Below are 14021 nucleotides of genomic sequence, written 5' to 3'. Positions count from 1 at the left end.
AGTTCCAGGCGGTGAACAGGCCACTGTGTGCTGAAGCCACCAGCCAGCGTGATGATGCAGCTCTGAGGCTGAGGCGGGGGGTTAAATCCCCCATAAGAATAGCGAAAGGTCACCAAATGCTGTTGTTTATCAGCCGTCCTAAAATGAAGCCCCGAGCCGGTGTATCCTGTGGATTGATTTTCTGACGCTCTCCTGCCTGCAGCAATGAAAACTCACAGCGTTTCATGAATTCTGTTTTTTTTTTTGTTTTTTTTAAAAAGCAATTTGCAGCCATGTATCTTAATTAGGTGTTATATAAGCTGCTTAAGAAAATAGAAATAACTTTGTAATCAGTAAAATTGATGGGAGAAACGAGTTTTCAGGGCTGTTTTTGTGTCTCTCTCTCTCTGTGTGTGTGTGTTTAGAGATTATTCGTGGCATTTATTTAAAACTTATTAAAAAGGAAGCAAGTAAACAATGTTGAGCAGAAAATGGTAAAGCACCATAATTACAAAGTTTTCTGGACATCACTGTTATACACCTTATATTACATATTCACAAAAAGCCTCATTATCAAAACGATTACCTCGACTATGGCTAAACTGACTTAATGATAATTACTGGCAGTAATGATGCTTTATCTATGAAAAATATTGAAATCAAGAGTAAAAATATGGATGAGGTCATTTGAAATACATCAGGCACATCCACATCTAAAGTCTTACATTTATATAGCAGTGTTTACAACCAAGGGTACGTCTACATAACTGGTAGAGGGACGCCCTTCTTTTAATCAAAAATAAAATGGGTTGAAAATGACCAAAAATGGTAGAAAAGGTGGTCAAAATGGGATTTTAAAAACCACAGAAATTGGTTAAAAGTATCAAATGAGAGTGGGCAAAAACAGACAGAAATGGGGTAAGGATGGCAACAATTTGCTTAAACTGGTGAATAAAGGGCATGCCAAATGGTGAACTAGGTTAAGTTGACAAAAAATAAGCTTGAAATATGGTAAGGTTTAAAAGTGACAATAATGGGTCAACATATGTGACATTAGGTGGAAAAGTGGTGGAAAAGGGTTTATAAGTGCTGAACATGTCTTGAAAGTGGAAAAAAATGGCATTGAATTTTGATTAGGAAGTGACAAAAATGTCAAAATTATTTCTAGGTTTTTGAAGGCATCTGGCGAAACCCTCCCAGTGTCTCGCAACCCCAAATGGAGCCCTAAACCACAGGGTTGAGAACCTCTGCTTTTGAGAAGGCACATGTTCTGGGCCTTCCACAAGGCCTCTTCCCAATAGGACATGCCTGAAACACCTCCCGAGCGAGACCAGGAGGCATCCAAAACAGATGCCCGAGCCACCTCAGCTGGCTCCTTTCGACGTGAAGACTCCAAGCTCCTCCCGGGTGACTGAGCTTCTCACCCTTATCTGCGCCCAGCCACCTTGCAAAGGAAACTCATTTCGGCCGCCTGCATCTGCGGTCATTACCCAAATCTCATGACCATAGGTGAGGGTAGGAACATAGATCAATCAGTAAATTGAGAGCTTTGCCCCCCGACTCAGCTCCCTCTTCACCACAACAGTCCGATACAGCGACCACATCACTGATGACACCACACCGATCCGTCTATCGATCTCACGCTCCATCTTCACTAGTGAACAAGACCCCAAGATACTTGAACTCCTCCACTTGAGGCAAGGACTCTCCACCGACACAGAGAGGGGAAGCCACCTTTTTCCGGTGGAGAACCATGGCCTCAGATTTGGAGGTGCTGATCCTCATCCCGGCCGCTTCACACTCGGCTGCAAACCGCCCCAGTGCACGCTGCAGGTCCTGATTTGATGAAGCCAACAGAACATCATCTGCAAACAGCAGAGATGAGATCTTGAGGTTCCCAAATCAGACCCCTTCTGGTCCCTGGCTGCACCTAGAAATTCTGTCTATAAAAGAAATGAACAGAACCGGTGACAAAGGGCAGCCCTGGCAGAGACCAACATGCACTGGGAACAGGTCTGACTTACTGGCGGCAATGCAAACCAGGCTCCTGCTGCGGTCATACAGGAAATAGACAGCCCTTAGCAAAGGACCCCGGACCCCATACTCCGGGAGCACCCCCCACAGGACACCGACGAGGGACACGGTCGAACGCCTTCTCCAGATCCACAAAGCACATGTGGACTAGTTGGGCAAGCTCCCACGAACCCTCGAACATCTGATAAAGGGTATAAAGCTGGTCCAGTGTGCCGCGACCGGGGCAAAAACCGCATTGTTTCTCCTGAATCCGAGGTTCGACTATCGGCCGGATCCTCCTCTCCAGCACCCTGGAGTAGACCTTGCCAGGGAGGCTGAGGAGTGTGATCCTCTGTAAGTGGAGCACACCCTCCGATACCCCTTCTTAAAGAGAGGGACCACCACCACGGTCTGCCAATCCAGAGGCACTGTCCCCAACTGCCACGCGATATTGCAGAGACGTGTCAACCAAGACAGTCCTACAACATCTGGAGACTAAAGGTACTCAGGACGAATCTCATCCACCCCCGGAGCCCTGCCCCCAAGGAGCTTTCCAACCACCTCGGTCACTTCAGCCCGGGTGATGGGCGAGTCCGCCTCTGAGTCCCCAGCCTCTGCTTCCTCATCGGAAAACGTGGCAGTGGGATTGAGGAGTCCCTCGAAGTACTCCTTCCACCACCCGACAACATCCCCAGTTGAGGTCAGCAGCTCCCACCCTGCACTGTAAACAGTGTTGGTGAAGCACTGCTTCAAACTCCTGAGGCGCCGGACGGTTTGCCAGAATCTCTTCGAGGCCGACCAATAGTCCACCTCCATGGCTTCTCCGAACTCCTCCCAGACCAAGAGTTTTTGCCTCTGCGACCGCACGGGCTGCAGCATGCTTGGCCTGCCGGTACCTCTTAGCCGCCTCCGGAGTCCTACCAGCCATCAAGGCCAGGTAGGTCTCCTTATTCAGCTTGACGGCATCCCTTACTTCTGGGCGCCACCACCGGGTTCGGGGATTGCCGCTGCGACAGGCACCAGAGACTTTACAGCCACAGCTGCGAACGGCCACATCAACAATGGAGGAGGAGAACATGGTCCACTCGGACTCTATGTCTCCCACCTCCCTTGGGATCTGAGAGAGGCTCATCCGGAGGTGGGAGTTGAAGACCCCACAGACAGAAGGATCCACCAGACATTCCCAACAGACCCTCACAACACGTTTGGGCCTGCCAGGTCTGACCGGCTTCCTCCCCTGCCAGCGGATCCAGCTCACCACCAGGTGGTGATCGGTTGACAGCTCAGTCCCTCTCTTCACCCGTGTGTCCGAGACACGCCGCCGGAGATCATCGACCTCCGGCCTAGAGTGTCCTGGTGCCACGTGCACTTATAGACACCCTTGTGCCCGAAGGCATAGGGACGCGACCCTCTCGTTCACTGGGGTGAACTCCAACCCGTGGCGGCTAAGCTGAGGGGCAATAAGCAAGCCCACCCCAGCCCGCCCCCTCTCCCCCAGGCAACGCCAGACAAGTGGAGCGTCCAGCCTCTCTCCAGGAGTTGGAACCAGAGCCCAAGCTCTGCACCCGACCCCTATGGATGCCTCTGCAGGTGGTGGGTTGTCCTTTCAGGCTAAGAGAGAAAAAGAGAAAATATACTGAATAATAAAAAGAACAGACAACAACAAAATACACTAAATGACACCAAACACAAGCATTAAGAGAGAAAAATACTTAATATTACCAGTAACACACAAAACGACAACAAAGACACAATAAATGAGAAAAAAACACAAACAATCACTACAACATACACACAAATAACAGAGAAACATACAAAATGACACCAAAAACACACACAGTGAGATAGAATAATTGTTGAAGTCCTGCAACTACTGCAACAATACGCAAATGTGACCTGAGACATATATAAAAAATAAAATAAAAAAAAAAGACACATGAGCCTCGTCCCCTTTAAAAATGACCCATTCCTCCGTCTACTGGTTGATTCCCTTGCTGGCAAAGACATGATAGATGAATCTATTTAATCAGACATCATTTCTGTAAACCCCGCCCCATCAAAGGTTCCTGGCCATTTCCAAATACTCGGCCCTGATAAATCTACATCTGTGGTTTTCTGGGCTGAAACAAAGATAGTTCTGGAGAAAGTTCTTCTTCTAGGGGAATGTAGCAGAGGCAAGTATGAAAAGGATAGCATCAGACTAGTTAGCATCTTTAAACATCACGCGTTAGCTAAAAGATCACATCATTTGGCCAAATGCGACCTTGCACATTGCCTCTACTGAGAACTCCTCGTTTTGTCAACCCAGCTAGCAAGGTTTATACGCCTTTATTTTACCTGCAGAACTAAAAGTCTGTTTCAAAGCAACATTTTGTGACTATACCCATATGGTTCTGCGTGTCTCTGAGGTTTACGTGGATGTTGTGCTAAATGCCCAGTGGGAGGTGCTCAGAATCAACAGCTTGTGATAGTAATAAAGTAATAAAGTGAATGTAAAAAAGAACCTAATGCAGGACAAAACATAGAGAAACCTAACAAAACCTGTGCTTAATTTTTGAATAGGTGCTGAAATAACCAAATGCCCTTGAAAAAAAAAAAGTGTTTAATAATTTCCAATAAACAAAATATGTGCACTTTTTAATAATAATTAAAAAAAACAAGTTTTGATGAACTACGGCCGGGCCCGTGTAGCGTCTCCCACGTTCGCGAGAATTCAGTCAAATGACTCGGTTCCACCGAGTAAAAAAAGGTCTCAGAGAGGCTCTAGACATCCGCTCATAGAATATCCGTCTCAAATTACAGCCCGATTCAACGAGCATTAACGGAGGAGTAGTTATTTGAAAAATGGGGCCCTCAGGGGTCCCCTGGTGCCCCATGGCACATACGGAGGCACATAAGGATTCGCTATCACCAACTGTTGCAATATTTGACTCACAAATAAATGAGAAAACTACTTTAATGGAAATTTCCAAAAATGGGGCGTCCCTAATTAAATTATGTGCGGCATAATCATTACCGTGTTCACCACAAACTAACAATTAAACTATTGCTTAATTAAAATACTATATTTTCTTGTAATTATGTGAAACATGATTATTTTATGCTGTAGAGGCCATTTGATCACACTTCTGACAATAGGAGGCAATAATTAGTTATTTGCTTACTATTGAAGTAATCACATAAAAGTTGCTTGGTGTTTTTTTTTTTTTTTCTTTTTAATAAATTCCACTTTAAATTACATTAATTGTTTTGTAGATTAAGCCTTAGGGAACCAATGTTTGAGACAGTTAGGGGTTTAAATGAAAAAGCATATGAAATTATGTAAGAGATACTAATGATATGAAGAGGGGGCACACATGATTTGACCAGTGACGTGCCATCAGGGTAGGCAAGGTAGGCAGTGCCTACCCAAGGGTGAATTTATATTTTGATTATTTGTTTTAATTATAATATAATTATAAAATATTTATTTTTCCATTTCCAATAGCCTACAGTACCTATAAGTTTGAAAGTGTCAGCATTTTGTGTGTTTCATAACCCAAATTACTAAACAGCGCTATTTCCTGGAACAGTCACACTCCGCTGTAAGGCACGTTGTTCCTCTGCCTCCGTTCCCATTGCGTGTTTTTATGTGTTTGCACATGCCCAGTCAGTTACCCAAGATGAAAACCATTTTCGTCCAAAGGCAGCGTAGAGATCTGCCTTTGGACGTAACCGTAACATTAGTGAATAGATGCCATGTGACTGCTGCTACGTTCTCTAGCTAGTGGGCGGGATAACACTACAGTCATGATGACAGCGCTAGAGACAATAAAGAAACTTTTTTTTGAGGAAAAACGAGAGCTTTTAAAAGATGGAAGACCAACACCTGAGCTACCAGACCTTCAACAAAGGTAAGGTCAGAAAATGTTTCATAGTTTTTACAGTGAATGCTACAAAAGGAAGGACTGGCTTTGTGGATGCTCCTCACTGAGGATGTTCTCTTATTTCTGAATCCAAGTCCCTCCTTATGCCCAACTACAACATTTTGATCAGAATTCTGTGAAAAAACAACAATAGATCATAATGATGGAATAAACGAGTGATAAAACACATTTTAAAGAATCTCATTCTGTAAAAAAGTGAATGAAACAGTATTTTGTGTGACCCCATTTTGAAATCAAGAATATCTGGCAACCCCAAAGACAAAATTCGTTTTTGATCATGTTTGAGCTCAGATATATTTTTTTTCCCACTGCATTTTAGTTGAACTCATTAAAAGTATAAATACAGTTGTTTAAGATTGTGTTTTAATTTAAAGAAAAATAAATTAATTATCTATTTCCTTTTTTACAAATTTCATGCAACCCATTTAAACTCCAGGCGGCCCCACATGGGGTCCTCACCCCAAGGTTGAAAAACCCTAATTTAGTGATTCCTGCATAGATTTATTTTTATGGTTTTTATCATCTCATGCATGGGGGTGGGGCCAAGACTGACTCTTTATTAGTTAGTTTTCCACTATCTCTCTCTGTCTCTCAAGTACCCCCTGTAGTGTCATCACGTACCCCCATTTCAGAAACACTGATATAAACAGATCTGTTTCCCTTCTACCTCCCACAATGCACCATTTCGTTAAAGCCACAGGCCGTGCTGAATCAACAAAAGTGTGTCATATTGTGTCCTAAATAGAGACTCTACATAGTTTATGACCCAACGTATAGAATCGTTCTAAAAACTATTTTTAATGTGTTTTTTTTAGATATAAAGTTGTGCATATTTTGTTCATTGGTAATACATTAAACACATATTTTGTTATATACATACAGTAAATACTGCAGTCATGAGAGTGAGTCAGTAGTTGAAGTGATAATTATGTGTATTAATGATCTTTTTTCTGCACTTGTCATGTTCTGTTAGAGGAGGCTCGTCATGAACCATGGTTTGAGGAACACCAGAAGACAAAAATGCAAAAAGTGAAATTTCTTTTCATCCTCCAGCCGATGACCTCCACATGCAATTATGGGACCAGTTCAAGCAGTTTCAAATACACCCCCCGAAAATGTCCTGCACCAGCACTTCATCGCCTCAGAGCCGACATTTTTCCCTGTCATTTTTTTTTTTTTTTTTTTTTTTCAATATGTCACATAGATTCAGAATCTGTGACCTGAAACAGCCTGAGGAGAACGACTTCACAAGCAGTTTCCTCAGGGACTAATGTGTTTTCAGAGCGGCGACCATCTTTTTTCCTGTTTAATGAGCTCAGTCATAAATAAATGCATGGCCTTAATTAGCCTGCGTGTGGCGGGGGCATTGGAATTAGTGTGAGGCTGGAGATGGAGCTCTTCTGGAGATGCTGGTCTGGGCATGGGGAGGTGGCCTTTGAGCAGATGCTCTCCTCATGCTCTGCTGGTTGAAGCTTGCATGACTCTGCCCTTTCATCTAAATCTATTAAGATGCTCCTCACAGGGAGCTCTTTGGCTGATGGAGAAACAAAAGGCCAAACCTATGGTTAGGGTTCGTTTGGATTATTGTCGTAATGCAGCAAGAGATACCACATATAGGGCTCATCACTTTGACTGAAAACCCTTTTACTTGGACTTAAAATAAGTAAAATAAACAGACATTATTAATCAAGTTTACAAGGTCATCTATAAGGGGGAATAAAGGGGAGAGATTTTTGGGGTCCATCCATATAGTCAGTAAAATGATGGTCCATTGTTCTATGAATCTGTGATAACCACATTTATTTATTCATCTGAATAATAGCCACTGTTATCCAGGAACGTTTATTATTATTATAGTCATCTTAAAGATGGAAATCATGGTTTTAATCACTAATAAAAAGAGTTAAAAGTGACCAAAAATGGCGGAAAAGGTGGTGAAATGGGATTTTAAAAACCACAGAAGTTGATTAAAAGAATCTAGAGAGGATAAAAACAGACCAAAAAGTGGTAAAAAGGGTTCAAAGTGTCAATGGCAGAAATGGGGTGAGGGGGAGGGGCGTAATGTTTTTAAAAAGTAGGAACAGTTCGTTTAAACTGGCAAATAATGGGCATGACAAATCGTGGACAGAATTCCAACTAGGGATGTGTATTAAGGATTAAGGATTTATCAATTCCTGCTAATCAATCCATTTTTGTATCGATTCTCTAATTGATTCCCAAATAGGCTGAAAAACAAGTAGTACATGAGTACAGAAAATAATACAACCTGGTTTATTAAAATAAATATCAGGTTTATTAATATAAATATGAATTATTCACAGCTGAGGATAAACAATAAAATGAGTCCACAAGTCAAGTGTCTATTGGGATAATAAATTAATGTCATTTTTATCATTATCACACAACATTAGTAAGTAAATGTTATTTATAAAACACCTTTCATAGATAGAAATCATAAAGTGCTTTACAGTAAAAACAGTGTTTCACTAAACAGAATAAACAGTGATTTACAAAGATAAAACACAAGACAATCCTTCAAAATAAAGCTAAATAAAATGCAATGTTAACACCAAGTTAATAAAAAAGGATAAATAAAAGCTTGTCTGTATAAAAGTGTCTTTAGCTGCATTTTAAAGTTAAATGGAGTTAGTGCAGCGTAGAGAGTTGTTTAATTTGACCTGCTGTGCTAATGCTAGTGCTATAACAGAATCATAAAGGCTTTTTGTTAGCGATTCCAAAGAATCGTTTGACTAAGAACCGGTTCCCAAACAAAACCGGTTAACGATGCGTATCCCTAATTCCAGCAAGTTAATTTTGTCTTCGTTTTTAAAATATACTGTATGTTAAGGTTTCATTTATTTTGAAGAAGAAGACTGGCAGTTGACAGTTGAAACATGTCAGGAAATTTCCTGAAAAAAAGATGTCTGAATAAAAAAACCTTAACATATAAATAGTGAATGTGGTTAAATTGGAAAAAAATAAGCATGAAATGAGGTGAAAAGATAAAAGTGACAATAATGGGTCAACATATGTGACATTAGGTGGAAAAGTGGTGGAAAGGGTTTATAAATGCTGAACATGTCTAGAAAGTAGAAACGTGCAGAAAAGTCATTGAAATGTGATGGAAAAGTGTCAGAAATGTGAGTAATATAGTAAAAATGCATTAAAAGGAGCAAAAATATGGCAAGTTTGGTATAGTTGCAGAATAAGGGTAAAAATAAGCAAAATCTGACTTAAAAAATCTTCTTTGTTTCTTGAATGCATCTGGTGACCCTCTCCCAGTGTCTTGCGACCCCAGATGAGAACCTGACCCCAAGGTTGAGAACCCCTGCTTTAAAGAACCAAACATCCGTGTTGTTTGGACAGAAAAAACCTTCACTCTCAGGGAGAACATGCAAACCCTAAATCTATGGTGTCAAACTATTTAGTTGAAGGGCCACATCAACCAGTTTGACCTCTAGTGGGCCGGACTAGAAAAAAAAAAACATGTTTTCATGAAGGGAAAAAATAAAAAAAAGCACAAAATCCAGAATGTTAAGCAATTGTTGAAAATTCCTGGACTTTACAACATTTATTGATGTAATAAATGAGTGATAACACACATTTTAAACATCTCATATTGTAAATTAATGAAAAGAAACAGTATTTAGTCTCTCCTGATTTATTTCTATAGTTTTTATAATTTACATTAATCTCCCTCCTAAAGTTGGACCAACACTGACCTTTATATTTTCACTTCATGTTCTAATTATGATCATTTCTATTATCATTATAATGATCAGCATTTTTAGCTAAAAACAAACATTAAAAAACCCTTTTTTAATGTTTTTATTTTTTAATTTTCTAGTTTTTCTCTCTCAAGTGCCCCCTGTAGGGCCATTGCGCACCTCTAGGGCAGGCATAGGCAACTGGCGGCCCAGGGGCCACATGTGGCCCTCTGCCTAATTTTGTGAGGCCCCTATAACAAATCCCCAAACATGTTATTTCAAAAAGTTGGAAGGAATATCAAGACCAACATAATCCTCAAAATAACTCCCAAAACACACAAATCGACAGCAAAAATACACAAAATGACTCAAGACGCACAGAATGACAACAAAGACAGACACAACAACCACTTAAAGAAAATACTATGAAAACACAACACATTACATAATAGTTGCAAAGACACACAAACTGTCAACAAAATTACACAAAATGACAGGAAAATACAGAAAACAACAAATATAGAGAAAGTGACCCCAAAAACACAAATTGACAACATAAATGCAGAAAAATAGACAAAATTAGAACAAAAACACAAAAAAATAACAAAAAAACACACATAATGACAAACAGCAAAACCACAGACATATTAATGCTCAGATCAATTTTTATTCTTCGATGCTGACATAAATGTTGATAATTGTTGCCCTCGGATCAGATACAATCACATTTTTGTGGCCCCCGCTGTCATAGAGATGCCCATCCCTGCTCTAGGGGTACACGTACCCTCATTTGAGAAACACTGCTTTACAGTATCCAATTTGGCCCACAGGAGAAAATACAAATAAATGACAGAAAAAACAGGAATCAATGTGTGAATCACCAACTCATTTGATTATAGATTTACCAGCACTCACAGTTTTCCCACGCTTATAATCACATGATGGAAAACATTGTTAAAAGGTCAATTGCTCAAATAACTACATTTTTCCAAAATCCTTCAATTTTGCCCCAATTATTGCACAAAATGTCCCCAAATTAAATGAAAATTAATCACAAAATCAAGTGAATTAAGGTGAAGATTCTTCATGGACTGATATGTGTCACCTTACATGTTTTATTTATCATTTAAAGGTGGAAATGCAAAGTATAGGCATGTTATTGATGAAATTGCTAGTTTTCCCGCCTTTAATCTGTGGCCCCACATGAGATCAAACTGGTCCATATTTGGCCTCTGATCTAGATGGTTGCTACGGTAACATACAGGTCTATGATCATTTGTGTTATTTACAATTTACAATCAGTAAAAACAGCTTTAGCAGCAAATCTTCCACTTGACTTTTAATTCAACCTACGTGAGGAAGAAAATGTGCACAAATGAGTGAGTTAGCGTCCCATGTGTTCATGCATCTGTAAAAAAAAGGCGAAGCAGCTTCTTTATCGCTCAGAAAAAGAAAAAAAAATAGTTGTTAGTCAGGATGATGTGGTCTCTCTTAGAGAACTATGCTCTAATTTCTGAAACATCTATTAATGTTATTATGATTATAATTAAATTGGATCTGCTTCTTCTCTTTGATGTGCGTGTAATTATCCACACAGCACCTTTTTCCCAAAGCTAATTATTCTCACGCTGCTTCACGGAAACAATTAAAAAAGAAGATTTTCTGACTTCCTTGTTTAACGTCTAAGTGACTAAAGGTGAAATAAGTCGTACTGGTGGAAAACCAGTAGCGTTTACACCAGGTGGAGGTGTAGTGGTGGAGACAACCTTTTCAGGAAATTTACCTTGATCTCCTGACATGTTTTGACTGTCAACAGCCAGTCTTCCTCAGAGGAATCTGCTGATCGCTTTGTTACTTTTGACCAGAATTGCAGCAATATTGGTGACATTTGTGATATTTACATTTCTCGTTAAAATGTCAATATTAAATCTCATGTTCAATATCAAATATAAATATAAATGTTAAATAATAAATTTAAATCTAAATGTTAAATATTATCTCTAAATGTTGAATCTTAATCTAAATGTTAAATATTAAATCTAAATGTTACATCTAAATCTAAATCTTAAATAATAAATATAAATGTTCAATAATAAATGTAAATGTTAAATCTAAATTCAAATGTTCAGTGTCAAATCCATCCATCCATTTTCAGCCCCGGTTGTTCCTGTTTTTCAGGGTTGCGGGGGTCTGCCGGTGCCTAAAATATTAAATCTGATTGTTGAATTTAAATCTAAATGTTAAATCTAAATCTGAATGTTCAATAATAAATCTAAATGTTGAATCTAAACCTATATGGTAAATATTAAATCTAAATGTTAATTCTAAATCTAAATGTTAATTCTAAATCTAAATGTCAAATCTAAACCTATATGTTACATCTAAATATAAATGTTCATCTGAATCTAAATAGCTAATGTCAAGATTTACATTTAACATTTACATTTAACATTTACCATTTACATTTAACATTTAACATTTAACATTTACCATTTACCATTTACCATTTACATTTAACATTTACATTTAACATTTACATTTAACATTTACCATTTACATTTAACATTTCGATTTAAATGTAATTACAGCCCTGGGGTGAACATTTGGCCTCTTTCTGTGTGGAGACCTCCGTGACCCTGAAAGAAGGGGCGACGGGTCAGAAAATGGACAGATTTAAGATTTACATTTAATATTTAGATTAAACATTGCCATTATATTTTTACGTGAAAAAAATATCACAAATTTCACAAATATTGCTGTGAAAGCTGGTCAAAAGTAACATTAAAAAAATCATATACATTTTTTAATTGTGGTTTGATGCTAAAAAGTTGCTGTTTATCTTAGCATAAGCAACTTTCCAATGGGCGCCCCATAAACATTTCTGTTCCACAGTGCAGAACATTGTCACAAAGCAGCAGAACGCATCAACATCAACATTTGCCCAACAACAATTTGTGCAGAGTGGTCCTAGAGTGGTCCTACATCCAGATTGTAAAAATACATTAGGAACAGACATTAGTAATATTACCAGGGCCATATGTGTGGCAGACCCCACTGGTCACCTGACACCGAAGGTCACCTTTTCCAATTCAACTTATTAAGTGCTTCACTTCTAATCTGATGAGTCGTTGGTACACACACACACACACACACACACACACACACACACACACACACACACACACACACACACACACACACACACACACACACACACACACACACACACACACCAGTGTATTTATAGAGCCCCAGCTGAAATGTACTAGTTGGTTTAATTTAATATTGAGCAATAGGATTAAACATTGAAACAAATTACCTAAGTGGGGGTACTCACGACCGAAATTCTTTAACAATGATAAAAACCACGGGACATGATGTCTCCTTATATTATTTCATTATTGTGTTTAGCATCTGTCAGCTAGGCCGAGCCCAGACTGACACACAGCTGCTCTGAGCGCGCTCTATCCGCTCTGTGGGGTCAGACAGGGGAAGGGCGCTATCGCAAAACCACACACACACACACACACACACACACACACACACACACACACACACACACACACACACACACACACACACACACACACACACACACACACACACACAATTACATTTCAATTTTATTTCCATAGAAACAGCATGGACTTTATCCACAGCTGTTATTCCATCTCCTGTTGTCGAAAACTGGATTAATTTTGTGTGTTTCTGTGTCTGTTTGACTTAAAGCTGATATCTGGAGTTTCTGAGAAATCTATGTTTATGTATCATTCTTTTGAAATGCAAAAAACATCCCTAACGAGTCTTTTACTATGATCTACTGCTGGTGGTCATTCATATACATTAATGTATATAAGTCCCTCCTTCATCCTATAGACCTCTATACAAATGGAAACGATCACCGAGCGAGTCCAGCCAATAGGCTTCCACTTCCTGTTTTTTAGACTGTCAATCAAAGTGAATGTAGAACTGTGCACGGAAACAAGGCCATGTGTCACAACAGCAAACATGTACTGTAAATATGATGATTGGCTCTTACCTGACCCATAGACATATATCAATGCAACCTGATGCTTTTTATATACCTTGTTATGTTCCGCCATGCGCGTGCAGAAAAGTAGAGGCGTGGCTTCTTGGAGATTACAGAGGCAGTGGGAGGAAGTGGAACTGTTGAGGGCGGGACATCAAGACGTTTCTCAGAAACGTTGGATAGCAGCTTTAACAGACATGCAGCAAACCTATTCCCAGAGGTGTAAAGAGTAGTGATATATCGACTCAAGTAGAACTATTACTTGACCTAAATTGTACTTAAAGCAGAACTAAGTAAGTTTTTCACCTTAATAAATCCTTCTCATAGTCCCTGTGAGGGTAATACAAGTGTTTATGGGGTGATTGG

General features: G+C 39.6%; 1 long non-coding RNA gene across 1 annotated transcript; it reads left to right on the top strand.

The window, feature by feature from the left end:
* The first annotated feature begins 916 nt into the window (after positions 1-916).
* Positions 917-11001, top strand: LOC114462573 (uncharacterized). The gene is made up of 3 exons (XR_003673969.1): positions 917-1085; positions 5280-5285; positions 10988-11001. It is a non-coding gene; the product is annotated as an uncharacterized LOC114462573 (long non-coding RNA).
* Positions 11002-14021: the final 3020 nt, after the last annotated feature.

Source organism: Gouania willdenowi, chromosome 4 (assembly GCF_900634775.1).
Source record: "Gouania willdenowi chromosome 4, fGouWil2.1, whole genome shotgun sequence".
Classification (NCBI taxonomy): Eukaryota; Metazoa; Chordata; class Actinopteri; order Blenniiformes; family Gobiesocidae; genus Gouania; species Gouania willdenowi.
The sequence above is the reverse complement of the archived record's forward strand: the minus strand, read 5'-3'. Positions and strand labels throughout refer to the sequence as shown.